General features: G+C 33.4%; 1 pseudogene; it reads right to left on the bottom strand.

Moving 5' to 3' along the window:
- Nucleotides 1-286: 286 nt before the first annotated feature.
- On the bottom strand, nt 287-15,467 carry LOC105305977 (annotated as a pseudogene).
- Between the last annotated feature and the right edge of the window lie 629 nt (nt 15,468-16,096).

Genomic DNA, 16,096 nt, shown 5'->3' with positions numbered 1-16,096 from the left:
TTTGTGTTAATTTTTGTCTATGATGTAAAGTAAACGTCAGGGTTAAGGATTTTTATATAAAAAATATAGGAAATATAGGTATTTTCTAAAGCACAGAAATGAGTAAACAACAAAATAAGGATTAAATAGAGAAGAATTCACTGGCTTAAAATAACACAATGGCTATGAGGTCCTTAGAAAGGTCACAGATGATAAACTTCGATTCAAACATAACTTTTTGATTCTCACTAATTTGTTTTCTAGAATGAAACATATAAATTTTTATGATCCACTGCTGAGATTTTTGCTATAGATTTTCACTTAGCCAACTCATATACTGATTTTCTATTCTATTTGTAATTCCTAATCCTTGAAAGTAAAGTGCTCCATGGAATCCATCCTCAACGTGTTTATGGGTCACTCTAACTCTAGCGTTCTGAAGTCGGGTGACGTACATGATCCATCATCTCTTAAGACATCATGTTGACAGGTAATGACATAGGTTGAAAGTAAGCTATGTAATTTGTTGTCATCAGACAACAAGGGGGCTGCCCTCACATCTAGAAACCCTGGATACTTTTTAGCTAGCTCATAAGTACCATGAATTGGACTGTTATAAAAGTATCCTTTCTTAAACTTCTCAGGGAGCAAAGAACTCCAATTAACAAATTTTAATAGATGGCTTGATTCCACTGGTACATGTTGATTGAAAAGCATGGCTTTTTCAAGTGTTCTGTCCATGGTAAAGTATTCACTTCATACTCTGACCATTAATGATTTGGGCAGAGGTGGAAAATACGAGTTTTCCCGATATGATAGTAAATCCATATCAAGAGGCTGAAGGGCAGGATAAATTTAAGACTGGATCTTGAGTTTGATCTTGACATCTGAGTCATCTATAAACTGAAAATAATTTGAAGTAAGTTGTTGAAATAAGATCTTTTATTTAAAATATGTTTTCCTTTATATACAATAAATTAATATGCAATAAATTCAAAATCTCAAAAAGCAAAGTACCTACTCTTACAGCCAAGAATGTCAATCTGAACAGATTTTTTAAAGTAAAACATGTATATATACATATATACAATTATAGCAACAAGTATTGACATTTAAGAGAAATACCATATAACTAGGAATTCTAATTTGGTTCTGGCACGAAACAGATGAATCCTGGGCAAAAGTCTAATTCATTAATATTTATATGTTTTTTAAAATTTTTATCTGTCCTTTTATAAATTTGTCTTAATGCACTAGTGTAATTTGAATATTTAAAACATATAAAGTTTATATGTTTTTAAAACATAAATATTTAAAACATAAATATTAAGTTTATATGTTTTAAATATTCAAATTACACTAGTGCATTAAGACAAATTTATCTATAAATCAATATGTACGTATTTGAGGTGTACTAAAAGTTTTCTATTAATAGAGTACATGGCCAAAAATATTTAGGAATCAGTAATATTGAGCAATATAGTTTAGCTGATGTTTTTATGCACATTTACTTGGTCTTGCAAGTTGGAATGACCCTCAGTGTCTCATAGATTAGCTTCTCAAAGTAGGATCCCTGGGACACTAGCATCTACTTTACTTGAGGATTTGTTAGAAATGCAAATTCTTAGGCCGTAGCCCAGACTCACTGAATTGGGCAGGGAGGAACTAGAAATTTTTGTTTTAACAAGTCTTTCAGTGATTCTGATGCATGCAAAAATTAGAGATCCACAGGTATAGGGTCATAAGTAGTAATTATTGGATATTCATGATAGCAATCTCTTAGTTTTTTGAGTGTAATTGGCCCATTATCTTTCTTTTGGCTAGATATCATGAGAAGGTTATATACCAATAGCCAAAATTTATGCACTTTAAAATATGTAGGAAAACGAGTAATAAAATCAGCAGCAAGGTTTGTTTTGTTGCACAATAAATTTATTTGTAATATTTATGATTAGAATGTTATTAAATTACAGACATTCATTTGTAAATCTATAAGAATTTTGTTTTCCTATAAGAATATTGCTTCTAAGCCATCAGTGCTAACTTTATTTCTTAGGTCAGGTAAACTGGTAAAAAAACAATTTTACTTGTAATACGATAAGCTAATTATAATTATGTATCACATTGAATTGATAGCTAATAGGTATCCAGTTTTAGCTAAATGTCATAGAAATAGTGTAATAATTGATATCTGAAGATTATGACTCCTTCCACAGTAAATAGTATTTATGAACCTGCTAATGTTTTTGTCAATAGGCAATCTGATTATTCTGATGACAACAGTTTTCATGCAAGTTTTAGCATACTCCACTGAAGAATACTGAAATCATCTGATTCTCTAGTTATTGTGATTGATGTCATCAATTTCACAAATACATCCCCTACTGTAGTAATACTATATGATACTTACCTGACCATATGGATTATGTTTAAACCAATGATCTATCATTTAATGTTTAAAAATCTGGTACGAGATAAGAATAGAAACAGTAGGTATATTAATGTTCTCTGATATGTTCTCTATGTATCTCTAACCTCCAGTATATTAATATATTTTCATATGGAAATAAACATTTAAGCATAGTGTTTTCAAAAATGAAACAAATCTGAGCAACTGCTGAGTCACTGCTGCAGCTAAATTTCCTCCAGCACTGTCTCCAGAAATACCAATTCTTTTAGGATCTATGCCATATTTGTCAAGAACATCTTGGTGTAAGAGCCACTTTAATGAGTTACATACACCTTCAAATTCGATTGGAAAGTGATATTTAGGCATTGATCTGTAGCTGTGGGCAGGAAAAAAAAAAGTTCTTTAAGTTAATATTTTTAATAAAAATGTGTGTGTATGCACTTTGACACTAAAATCAAAAGTAAAATTTTTCTTTAACAAACATATTTTGGATCATAATGAATCCAAAGACAGACTTAATCCTAATGATAATGCTTGATTTCAAAACTTTTACACTAGTAAAGGCTTGAATACAAAACTTGGGTTAGATATAAGAAAAAAATAAAAATCCAAGGGGATAACTAACTAAACTTCTCCCAGAATATTATTTTCTTTGTAATCATTATACTTTAATACTAACTAATAAATATCAAACAAATCTTAGGGATTATTCTATTCCAATTTAATCTAATGATCAAGTTGGCATGTAGTTACTCTCGTAGTTTCTTCATTTTCTATTATTGATTATTGATCTAGAATGCTTTTTAAAATAGATTTTTTCACCTGTATTCCCATCTTATTTTGTGACTAATTGCTTTTAATGAAGGATTATACCATGAAATATACTACACCAGTTGCTTTAATTGTATTTTATCACCTAATTCTCAAAACAACCCTATGATACAGAAAATATTATGACTCCTAGTTTACATATGAGTAAACAGCTAAAATGAGATTTAACTGAGCTTTAACTGGTTCAAATTTATCCAGTTAATTCTAGAACCAGGCTTTGAACCTGATTCTCTGACTCCAAAGCCCTCCTTATTCACTCTGCTAATTATTGTAGGCTAGAAATCTAGCAAAAGTCATTTGTTCATTAGAGTCAACAATTTAATTTTATACTAATAGTTTCTTGACTTCTGTTTTTGATCCCCGCTTTACCCAAATATGCAACTCTTTTTCCTGTTACTTTTTCTTGTCATGCTGAAACTCACTTTTTCTATTCTCATCCACTCAATTTCATTTGAAACACACCTGGCATAACTAAGGAATGACCAGGACAGCTGAGAACATCTTACCCAAACAAACCAAAAGTGCTCTTACTTAGTTAAAATGATGACAGCATCAAGTTTATCAGCTGTTCATCTTGACAGAGAGTCATAATTAAAGAAAGCTGAAATAAAAGAAAATAAAATCAAAGTCTGACAAATGAGTTAATGGGTGTTTACTTCAGCAGAAAGCCCGCGACTACACCTTGTTCCTCAGTGAAAAGTTCTGGGAAAATATTTCTAATATTTCATCATAGCTATAGAATATGAATTCTTCTGCTCAGCGATCCTTTTAAATGTGTATTGTCAATTTTCTTGTTCCCACATTTTCACAGTAATAATTTAAGCCAACTTAATTCTCTTCAAGATTAATCTCCGCTCCCTTCAATGAGCAGGTGTTAGGTGTTGGAAGAATAAACCCATAAATATAACTCCCTGAGTTTTAGGAAGCCATGACTTAAAAATAATTTAATGAAACTTTCAAGAAATAAATTTCAAACCCATTATCTATGTTAATGTTTACAAGATATTTCAGAGTAAATATAAAATGTATGCTATATGATAAACAAAAATTTTCTACAAGGGGCACCTACCAGCCTTCAGTATACCCCAACCACCACTATGAATATAAAATAAGCCCCTTCGTAGTGCTTCTAATTTTTGGTTTGGTATATATATATAGACAGGAATATTGTTGAAAGTTGTCTCCATCACAGTGACATTTTCATCAGATGTGGCTGGGACTTCATTTAAGCTCATAAAGAACATCACAATGTTTAAGAAATGGCTGATTCCCAATAGTTCAGCAAACAGAGCCTAAAAAGAGAGAAAGAAAAACAAGCACCATGTTACAAACATCAAATGTCAATGTTGTTTATAAACATAGAAATATGCATATATGCTCCCAATGATCTGTCATACTGTCACAGGTGAATCTGAATGACACAGTTAGAAATATGGGAGATTCAGAATCTTTATCACAATAGTTGCCTCAGGTAAAAAACAAAAAAAAAGAGAGAGAAATTTAAAGAATCTTGAAGGATTATAACTTGGCAGATTCTATGCTTTCTACTTTGAGTACAAAGATAAACAAGGTAAATTTTCCAAATAAACTCAGAGTCAAGTGGGAGAAATGGACATACAATCAGTTATAAAACAGCATAACTGCATGTCTCATAGACATGTACAAAGAACTCAGCCAAAGCTCAACAGGGAGATAAACTACTTGCCAGGACACAAAACCTGGGGAAGGAGTTTTCAAATAGTAGGTGACCTCTGCCATGAGTACTGGTGGGGGTGGGGTGGGGGTGGGGGATAGAGTTTGGCCAAACAAACAAAGGAGGAAATCTTACTCTAGGACAAAGATACAGATAAAAGGTCTTTCCTATTATAGTTGGAGAAAGGCAGGTAGTTTAGTAAAGCTATGAAACCAGGTCCACACTGGGATACATGAAAGAAAAAGGACCCCAAAAAGTAAGTGTGAGCCAAATCATGAAGAACCTAATAATGTTGGAATTCAAAGAATCAAAAAGACATGTTTTTTCGGTCTTAATTTTGTGGACGATAATTTTAGGTGACCAATTAAATAGCTTTCCAATTGAATGGAGATAAAGTAAGTAGAAAAAGAATAAGCAAAATTGTCTATTTTCAACACAGAATCATGCCCACCTTGCCCCTAAAAGGGAAGTATAATTCCAAGAACTACTTACTAGATTTAATTATGACACAGAGAGGCACTCTTAAATGACTGAGGTAGCAGAAATGAAAGAAAAGCTGTTATTTTCTTTGGGTCACTGCAGACATTCATGTGGACATTAACATATGTGGCTTTTCATGCTTCTTCTTGTCCTGAGAATTATCACTTCAGTAATGGAAGCAGCTAGAATTATTGGTGGCTTCCCTTCACTTCCACACTCTAAAGGTTGTCTATCTCAAATTCTATATTCTTAATCTATTTCCGTTGAGATCTTATAGTAGTGTCTATATTCTAAAACAAACTATGATTGATAGAGAATATAGTCTAGGAGGGATTCTCAGAACTTAGAGGAAGAGTAGATGAACTCAGTGAGAGCTTTAACAAAAAGATAGAAAACATAAAAATAGAGATAGAAAACATAAAGAAGAAGCAGTGAGAAATAAAAAATACAGTGAAGTAAGAAGCATGGTGGAGTGACAGACGTTCCTGGGTCTCTCTCCTCGAAACAACAATAAGCCGAATATCTAAAACTCAACAAATAACACCGAACCTGTACACGAGAACGTTTGAGCACCTGATCTGCACATAAGAGTTTCCAGAGGTCAGAACCGTGGGAGTCCAGGGGGTAGATAAGGAGGAACAAAGAAACTGCCTCTTGCAGCCAGAGCTCCCTACAGGAGGACGGGGAATGGAGAAATTGTGGCCAGTTTCCTGAATGGCCCTACCTGAGGGATCTACAAGTTCCATGCAGCAGAGTCCAGGGATCGGGGCAGAAAGTGGAGGGAGAACTAAGTGTGGATGGGCAACAGCTGAGTCTTAACAGCCATGGTTGCAAAGCGAGAGGCTGAGACACAGAGACTAGCAGCAGCCCCCACCCACCATCCCAGACAGTGCCCTTCCTCCACCCCATATCCTCCCAGACCTGACACCACAGATTCCCAGGGGGATTTGTGCAAACACTATGAAAACAAAAACCCACTGTCGGTACCATTGACAGGGACTGAGACTGAGGGTAGCGATCATGATTGAATGTTTACCAGGAAAAAAAAGGCATTATTAGTTTCAAAGCAGAAATCCAAGAGGTTTGGATGCCACCTTCTGTAAAGCAAAGAAAACATTTTAGCCACAGGCTAAAGAGAGACCTCTGCATAATAAATCTTTCTGGGGAGAAAAAAAAATATATATGTGAGTACACTGCCATTAATGCCCAGGAAGAGAAACAGTCCATCAAACACCATATACAATCAGGGTGACAAGGCAGCTCAGAAAGAAAGAGAAAAATCTTCAGAAAATAAGCTAAAAGACATAGAAATATGCTATTTAAATGACAGAGAATTCAGGATTGTACTTCTGAAAAAACTCATAAGATACAAAATAACTCAGATCAACAATTCCAGGAATTAAGAAAAAAATTAGACTAGTAGAATTTTTTTTTTTAAGGGAGGAGATTGAAATGCTAAAAAAGAGCCAACTAGAACTTCTGGAGATGAAGAACACACTAAAAGATGAAGAGTGAAATAGCAAGTTTAGGAAATAGAGTAGATTAAATGGAGGAAAGGCTCAGTGATATTGAGGACAGAAATCTAGAAATAATTCAGAAGGAAGAAGAAAGAGACTGTAACATCAAAAATAATGAAAAAGAACTATAAGAACTAGCTGACACTATCAGGAAAGGCAACATAAGAATAATGGGTATTCCAGAAGGAGAAGAAAAGGAGAAGGATCAGAGAGCATATTCAAAGAGTTGAGAATTTCCCAAATCTAAGGAATGAGCTAGAGGTTTGAATTCAAGAAGCTAACAGAACACCACATGATCTCAAAACAAAAAGGCCTTCTCCAATAAACATTATATTAAAGTTATATTATATTAATTAATATTAATATTATATTATATTAAACATTATATTAAAGTTATCAAAAATGAATAACAAAGAAAGATCAGCCAGAGGAAAAAAAGACAGTAATCAATAAAGGAAAACCCATTAGACTATCATTGGACTTCTCAGCACAAACATAAGCAAGAAAAGAGTGAAACCAAGTATTCAAATAGTTAAATGGAAGGAATTACCACACAAGAATAATGTATCCAGCAAAGCTCTCCTTCAGATATTAAGAAAGAAATAAAGACCTTTACAGACATACAAAAACTGAGGGAATTCTCCACTATGAGGTCTGCATTACAAGGAATACTGGAATGAGTCAGCCCACCTGAAAAACAATAACACAAAAAACATAACAATGAGTAAGATGACTAGCAGGCACAGATGCAGAATACTGCAACTCTTATCAGGAACAGGGTATTATTAGCTTAAACAATGAGAAGAGAATTGCTATTGCAAGATAGAAATGAATGTTTAGCATACATAGGGACAATTTGAGACAATAATAATAGAAAAGAAGAGGAATTGAAAATTCAGATTTGCAAAGGGGACTGGAGATAAGGCACACACAAAGAAAATGGACTACTGTATTTATATGTAAACTGTATGTAAATATAGCTATCCTTTACATATTCTTAATGGTAACCTCACGTCAAATACCAAGGACTGAAGTACATAACATAAAATAAGAAGGACCAGAGGGAAAATCCATAAAACCCAACCAAATTAAAATAACAGACAGAAACGCAAAGACAAGGAAACAATGGGAACACTGAGCTACCAGAAAGCAAAAGATAAAATGGCTATAGGAAAACCTCGTATTTCAATAATCACTCTAAATGTAAATGGACTGAACTCACCAATAAAGAGGCACAGAGTTGCAGATTGGATCGAAAAGAAAACCCAACAATATGCTGCCTCCAGGAGACACATCTCAGTTACAAAGACAAATACAGATTCAAAGTGAAAAGGTAGAAAATGATATTTCAAGCAAAAGGCATTCAGAGAAAAGAGGGAGGAACAGTAATAATATTGGACCAAATAGACTTCAAAATAAAAAAAAAATAAAGAAAGATATTGAGAGACGCTTCATAATGATAAGGGGATCATACACCAGAAGACATAACACTTATTAATATCTATGTTCCCAATCAGGGAGCCTCAAAATATATAAGACAATTACTAACAGAACTAAAGAGAGAAACAGACCAAAACACTATTATAGTAGGGGACCTAAATACCCCACTGTCAGATATGGACAGGTCATCCAAACAGAAAATCAATAAGGAAATAACATCCTTAAATGACACATTAGACCAACGAGGCATAATTGACATTTACAGAGCCTTTTAACCCCAAAACAGCTGCTTAAACAATCTTCTCTAGTGCACATGGAACATTCTCAAGGATTGACCACATACTGGGACACAAAACTAGCCTCAAGAAATGTAAGAGGATTGAAATCATACCAACTATATTCTCTAATCATAATGCTTTGAAGTCAGAGGTCAACAGTAAAAAGAAATTGGGAAAAACCACAAATACATGGAAATGAAACAACATGCTACTAAGGAATGACTGGGTCATAGAAGAAATAAAAGAGAGATCGAGAGATAAATAGAAACAAATGACAATGATAGTACACCATATCAAAACTTTTTGGGACACAGGAAAAGCAGGAATAAGAGGAAAGTTCATATTATTACTGGCCTACCTCAAAAAAAAAAAAAAAAAAGGAACAAGAACAAGCCCAAATAAACAACCTAACACTTCATCTTAAAAAGACTAGGAAAAAGAAGAAAAATATGAAGCCCAAAATCAGCAGAAGGAAGGAAATAATTAAAATTAGAGCAGAATTAAAGGAAATTGAGAACAAAGAAAATAATAGAAAAAAATAAATGCAACAAAGAGCTAGTTCTTTGAAAAGATTGATAAAATTCACAGACTGCTGACTAGACTCACTAAAAAAAAGAGAAGACACAGATGAACAAAATCAAGAATGAAAGAGAAGTTTCAACAGATATTGCAGAAATACAAAGAATCATACACGAATACTATGAAAAAGTATAGAACACCAAATTTAATAATGTAGAAGAAATGGGCAAGTTCTTAGAAATATACAACCTTTAGAGTATGAATCAAGAAGAACTGGAAAATCTAAATAGACCGATCGCAGTATGGAAATTGAAACAATCATCAAAAACCTATAATCATCAAAAAGAGTAAAAGTCCAGGACCAGATGGCTTCACCAGTAAATTCTACCAAAGATTCAAAGAAGATTTAATACCTATTCTCCTCAAACTCTTCCAAAAAGTCAAAGAGGAGGCAACACTTCCCAACTCATTTTATGAGGCCAATGTTTCCCTGATATCAAAACCTGGTAAAGATACACACACAAAAAGAAAACTATAGACCGATATCTCTCATGAACACAGATGCAAAAGTCCTAAATAAGGTACCCGCGAACCTAATACAACAACATATTAAAAAGATTATACATCATGATCAGTTGGGCTTTCTCCCAAGGGCACAGGGATAGTTTAACATATGGAAATCAATTAATGTGGTACACCACATAAACAAAATAAAGAATAAGAATCATATGATCATATCAATAGATGCAGAAAAAGCCTTTGGCAAGATACAGCATCCATTTATGATCAAAACACTTAATAAAATAGGCATATAAGGAAAATACCTCAACATAATAAAGGCTATATATGACAAACCCTCAGCCAATATTATACTTAATGGTTAAAAATTAAAAACTTTTCCTCTAAGATCAGGAACAAGACAAGATTGTCCACTATCACCACTGTTATTCAATATAACGTTGGAGGTCCAAGTGAGTACAGTCAGGCAAAAGAAAGAAACAAAAGGCATTCGAATAGGAAATGAAGAAGTCGAACTGTCACTATTTGTGGATGACATGATTCTCTATAAAGAAAACCCTAAAGATTCCACTAAAAAAGTATTAGAAACAATAAACAAATACAGTAAATTTTCCGGATACAATCTCAATGCTCAAAAATTTATAGCAGTCCTATACTAATAACAAATTGTCAGAGAAAAAAATGAAAAAAACAATTCCTTTTGCAATTGCGACAAAAGGAACAAAATACCTAGGAATAAACCTAAAGAAACATGTGAAGGACCTATATAATGAAAAACTATAAGACCTATTAAAAAAAATCGAAGAAGACACATAGAAATGTAAAGATATTTTTTGCTCTTAGATTGGAAGAACCAACATAGTTAAAATGATTTTATTACCTAATGCATTATACAGATTTAATGCAATCCCCATCAAAATCCTATTGGCACTTTTTAAAGAAAAAGAACAAAATATCATCAGATTTATGCAGAAGCACAAAAGACCCCGAATCCTCAAAGCCATCCTGAGAAAAAAGAACAAGTCTGGAAGTATAACTCTGCTTGACTTCAAATTATACTACAAAACAACCATAATCAGCACAGCATGGTACTGGCACAACAGACACACAGACAGGTGGAACAGAATCGAGATTCCAGAAGTAAACCCCCGTTTATATGGGCAAATTATTTTCAGCAAAGGAGCCAAAAACATACCATGAAGAAAGGAAAGCCTCTTCAATAAATGGTACTGGGAAAACTAGAAAGCCACCTGCAAAAGAATGATACTAGACTATTGTGTCTCTCACCACACACCAAAATAAACTCAAAATGAATTAACACCTGAATATAAGACCTGAAACAATAAATTGCATAGATGAACTCATGACCTTGGACTTAAAGAAGATTTTATAAATTTGACCTCAAAGGCAAAAATACAACAGGAAGTAAAAGCAAAAATAAATGAATTGGGCTATATCAAACTAAAAAGCTTCTGCATAGCAAAAGAAACTATCAATAATTCAAAGAGACAATCATCTGAATGGGAAAATACATTTGCAAACAATGCATCTGATAAGGACCTGATATCCAAAATATACAAAGAACTCATACAATTCAATAACAACAACAACAACAACAACAACAAAACAATACAATTAAAAAATGGGCAGAGGACCTGAAAAGACACTTCTCCCAAGAAGACATCACTAGCTATTAGGGAAATGCAAATCAAACCCACAATGAGATACCATTTCACACCTGTTAGAATGGCTATTATTAACAGGACAAGAAATAACAAGTGTTGGAGAGGATGTGGAGAAAACAGAACCTTAAAAGACTGCTGGTGAGACTGCAAATTGGTTCAACCTCTATGGAAAACAGTATGGAGTTTCCTCAAAGAACTAAGAATTGATCTACCATATGACCCAGCAATCCCTCTACTCAGTATTTACCCCAAAGACTTGAAAACTCATATCCGAGTTTGCACACCAATGTTCATAGCAGCACTATTCCTGGTGGCCAGGATGTGGATGCAACCAAAGTGTCCTACGATAGATGACAGTATAAAGAATATGTGGTACATATATACAATGGACTATTATTCAGCCATAAGAAGAGATGAAATACTGCCATTTGCGACAACATGGATGAATCGAGATAATAATGTAATGTGAAATAAGCCAGACAGAAAAAGTTGAAAACCAGGTCATATCACTTATATGTGGTATATAAATCTAAAAGTAACAAACAAGCACGAAAAAGAGAGTCTCATGGACATGGACAGTAAATTAGTGGTTGCCAGAGGATAGAGGGGAAGAGGGGAAGTAGATGGGGTAAAAGGGATCAAATATATGGTAACAGAAATAAATCTAACTATGAACGGTGAACACACAATGTAATGTATACATGACTTATTGTTGAATTGTACAATTGAAACTCATTGAATTTTGTTAATCAATGTCACTATAATAAAAAAAAAAAAAGAAAGAATACAATAGAGAGAATCAACAGTACATTACATGAAGAAGATTTAGAAGGTAGCAGAAAATGCCCAATCAGAACAGTAAAAAGAAAAAAGAATCCAAAAAATAACAATAACAGTTTAAGGGGCCTCTGGGACAGCATCAAGCACACTGACATTCTCATCATAGGGATACTGGAAGGAGAAGAGAGAGTAAGGAGTTAAAACCTATTTGAAGAAATAGTGATGAAAGGTTTCCCTAACTTGATGAAGGAAATAGACATCCAAGGCCATGAAGCACAGAGAGTCTCAAACAAGATGAACCCAAAGAGGCCCACACCAAGACACATCATAATTAAAATGTCAAAGGTTAAAGACAAAAAGAGAATCTTAAAAGCAGCAAGAGAAAAGCAGTTAGTTACCTTCAAGGGTGCTCCCATAAGACTGTCAGCTGATTTCTCAACAGAAACTTTGTGGCCGGAAGGGATTGGCATGAAATATTCAAAGTGATGAAAAGCAAGGATCTACAACCAAGATTACCCAGCAAACTATCATTTAGAATCAAAGGACAGATAAAGAGTTTTCTAGACAGGAAAAAGCAAAAGGAGTTCATCGCCACCAAACCAATATTACAAGAAATGTTAGAAGCACTTAAGAAGAAAACAAAGGATCAAAAATATAAATAACAAAATGGTGATAACCAGATATCTATCAATAATTACTTTAAATGTAAATGGATTAAGTCCTCCTATCAAAAGACATAGCTTGTTAAATGGATTAGAAAATATAACCCTTACATATGCTGTCTACAGGAGACTCACTTCAGATTGCTAAAAATATTGTCCCATGTCCCTGTAATTTGAATTGAATAACCAGGGTTTCATACTTTCTTTGACTTTCTTCCTATTAGTGAAGTATGATGAATTAGAGCAATAGCTTAATGGACGTATCTTCTTAAATTAGCCTACTCTCTTTATATCAACTCTAAACCCTAGAAGCAATTTTTGATGTAAATTTGAAATATCGAATGATAAAGAGGGAAAATTTTTTTAAAGGAAACGAGAGCTTTAGGGTAAATCTATATTTTTCTTCTGTAGGAGAGCACACAGAGCAAGAAAGAAAGCAACACATTAATAATATTCACAAAGATAAATTATTTCTGCCAGGAACTAAGGGTCACACAAAACCCATGAAGTACAAATTATGTGTAGTATTGGATCAAAGCAACTGAAATCTGCAGAACTGCACAGAAAACCATGGTATCAGGGCAGTACGCAAGGCAAGAAAGGAGAGATCAGAACCCTAAAGGAGGCAGATCCTACAAAAAGATAATAAATATTTACTCCAAGAATTAAAGAGCCTCATAATGATCAAAGGCTTCTAGGAGCAGGAAACATAAGAAAGCCTGTTTACTGAGAGAAGTAGGTCAAGCAACTCAGAAATCACCCAGGAAAGTCCAGAGGTAACTGATCTCAGAAAGAACTTCTAAAATGGAGGATAATGCTGGGAAAACATGATTGTATCTTTTGCTAACAACAGTAATATTGGATCAGGAGATTCAGGAGGGCTAGAGAGGATTAAAAAGGTGAGAATTTATAAAGATAGAGATATATAAATACATATATACATATATATACACATAAATCATAGCAATGAGTCCTTGAGCACAAAAACTGAAAGAAAAAAAGTTTTGACCCTACCTCTAGTCTAGGGCATTCTTAAAATAGTTTGTACAAGAAAAGCCATATCATTTAATTGGAAATAATCCAATAGTTGTTTAAATAACATTCATGAAAGGTACTGTATACTATAAGAAAAATAGTAAGTCTTTAACACATGAAAAAAACAAACTAGGAAAAAGTTGCTACAAAGTGGATAAGGTGTATTACACAGTATTATAAAATAAATTTTTAAATAACAAGAAATGTCACAAAGCAGAAATACACATTAGAGGAAGATATAAGTAGATATTTAGAGGTGATCGCTAGTCAAAAGGATGAGAGACTAAAAACTGGTACCATTAGAACTCAGAAAGGGAATAAGAAAAAAAAGACAAAATAATTTTAGAAACAAATACCAAATAACAATAAACTGAAGGCATCATATATTACAGAAATGAGAAGAACAAACAAAAGGAAAAAAATGTAGAGAAAGATTAAAAAGTATCAGAGAATAAATGACTGTTTAGAAGGCATACCAAGATGACTGTGTGTGTAAATGTGTATCTATAAATATTGATGCACATAACTAATCCAAATAATAAAATAAATCCAAACAATGAATCAAAATTAATATTTTAAATATAACAAGAATAACTCTTAAAAATAAGACTTGAAGCTGCATTCCAGCGAGTTAGACCCAAATCCAACAACTTATGTGCTAATGAAATTACTAAAAGTGAACAAATCAATAATAAGGAAATGAAAATATGACATTATTGCACTTATTTAGAGCTATGTTAAATGTCAGAAGAGAGTGTTCAAACACTTTTAAACAAAGGAAGGAAAGAACTAAGTAAGTGTTTTAATACTCAGGCCAACTGTCCTTGAATTACCTTTTTAAATTTTTCCCCCACAAGCAATTTGCTACAGTGATTAAAGAAGATGATGTATGGTTTCATTTTAAAGTAATTAGCCTCGCTCGAAAAGAAACACAAGTCTATGGAGGTCAGGCATAGACACTTGATGGGCATCCAGCCATGCCTGGTCACCTCAGCAGCACCCTCTTCTACTGGAAATTATGTGTCCAGTTTCCACATATTTCAGTAAGAAATCATTTTCATGTAGAAATACATGATTATTGCATAGAACGCTGTAACTAATCACAGTGCCGCTCGATCCTACCATTAATGGAGTTTATACTGTAAAATACTTTGTCATGGCAACATTCGTGCCATAAAACTCACAATAAGAGTTTTGTTTTTCTCTTTTTTCAGCATGTGTTCTCTTTTAATATTTAAAATAAAAATTACTTGGCGACTTCTTCCATATTCATTCTGTTAGGGGTCTGCATGAAGGAATAGTTAAAGTATTGGTTATTCGAAACAAGCTACATTCTCTCGGCACCCATCCAAACCCTATTTTAAAAAGATTTTAAAATCAGCAAGCAAGTTTAAAGAGCAAAACTTCCAAGACAGTACAAAATTTTTAAAATAATAAAACAGATAATTATTTCCTTCTGATTAAACAGTTAAATATTCAGAGTCGATTAAATTCTATACTTACCAAATCTATCAATTTTCACAGGTACCACCTGCCAGGTTACTCTCCATGGCTCGTCAATATTGTCTGGGAGAGGTGTGTAAAGATAATATGCCCTGAGAACACCCACCATTAGAAGCCAAATAGTCTTTTTTCCCATGATGTTTCCTTTCTGCTTTTTCTACTTGGCAGCACAGCGAATACACGTTGAACTATTCAGAGACCAAAACTTTATTCCCTTTTGGCCTTATTGTAAAGTGTTATGCAACTTCCTGAACTGCTCAGTGTGTCATTTCATAAGCTGTTCAGAAATAATACAAAGAATTCTGTGAAACAAAGTGCACTTATTGCATGCAAGTTTTGTCACAGACAATATCCTTGCTATGTTGCTAGGCAGTCAGTAAACAAACATTTTTTACATAATTACTAGGTACAGAATCCTTAATCTAAAAAAATGGCCATGGGAAAATACAAGACCAAGTACACACTTCAAATAACAAATATCATCAAGGAGGAAAACAAATACTTTTAAAGTATTGAGAACTTTTACAAAGTAAGATGAACATGCTCATGTAAATTTTATATTATTTTAATATTTTATTCTCTTGCTGTAATTATAATTATTAGTGAATAATACTAAGTATATTAATATCAAGCAACAATCGTGGAGATAGCTAACAGTTTTTGAGCACTTACTCTCTACCCTGGGCAGTGTACTAAAACAATTAAATTTTATTTGATCCTCAATAGTATTACTGTCATACAAGAAATCTGACAGAAATTAATGTG

Source organism: Pteropus vampyrus, unplaced genomic scaffold, assembly GCF_000151845.1.
Source record: "Pteropus vampyrus isolate Shadow unplaced genomic scaffold, Pvam_2.0 Scaffold408, whole genome shotgun sequence".
NCBI lineage: Eukaryota > Metazoa > Chordata > Mammalia > Chiroptera > Pteropodidae > Pteropus > Pteropus vampyrus.
The sequence above is the reverse complement of the archived record's forward strand: the minus strand, read 5'-3'. Positions and strand labels throughout refer to the sequence as shown.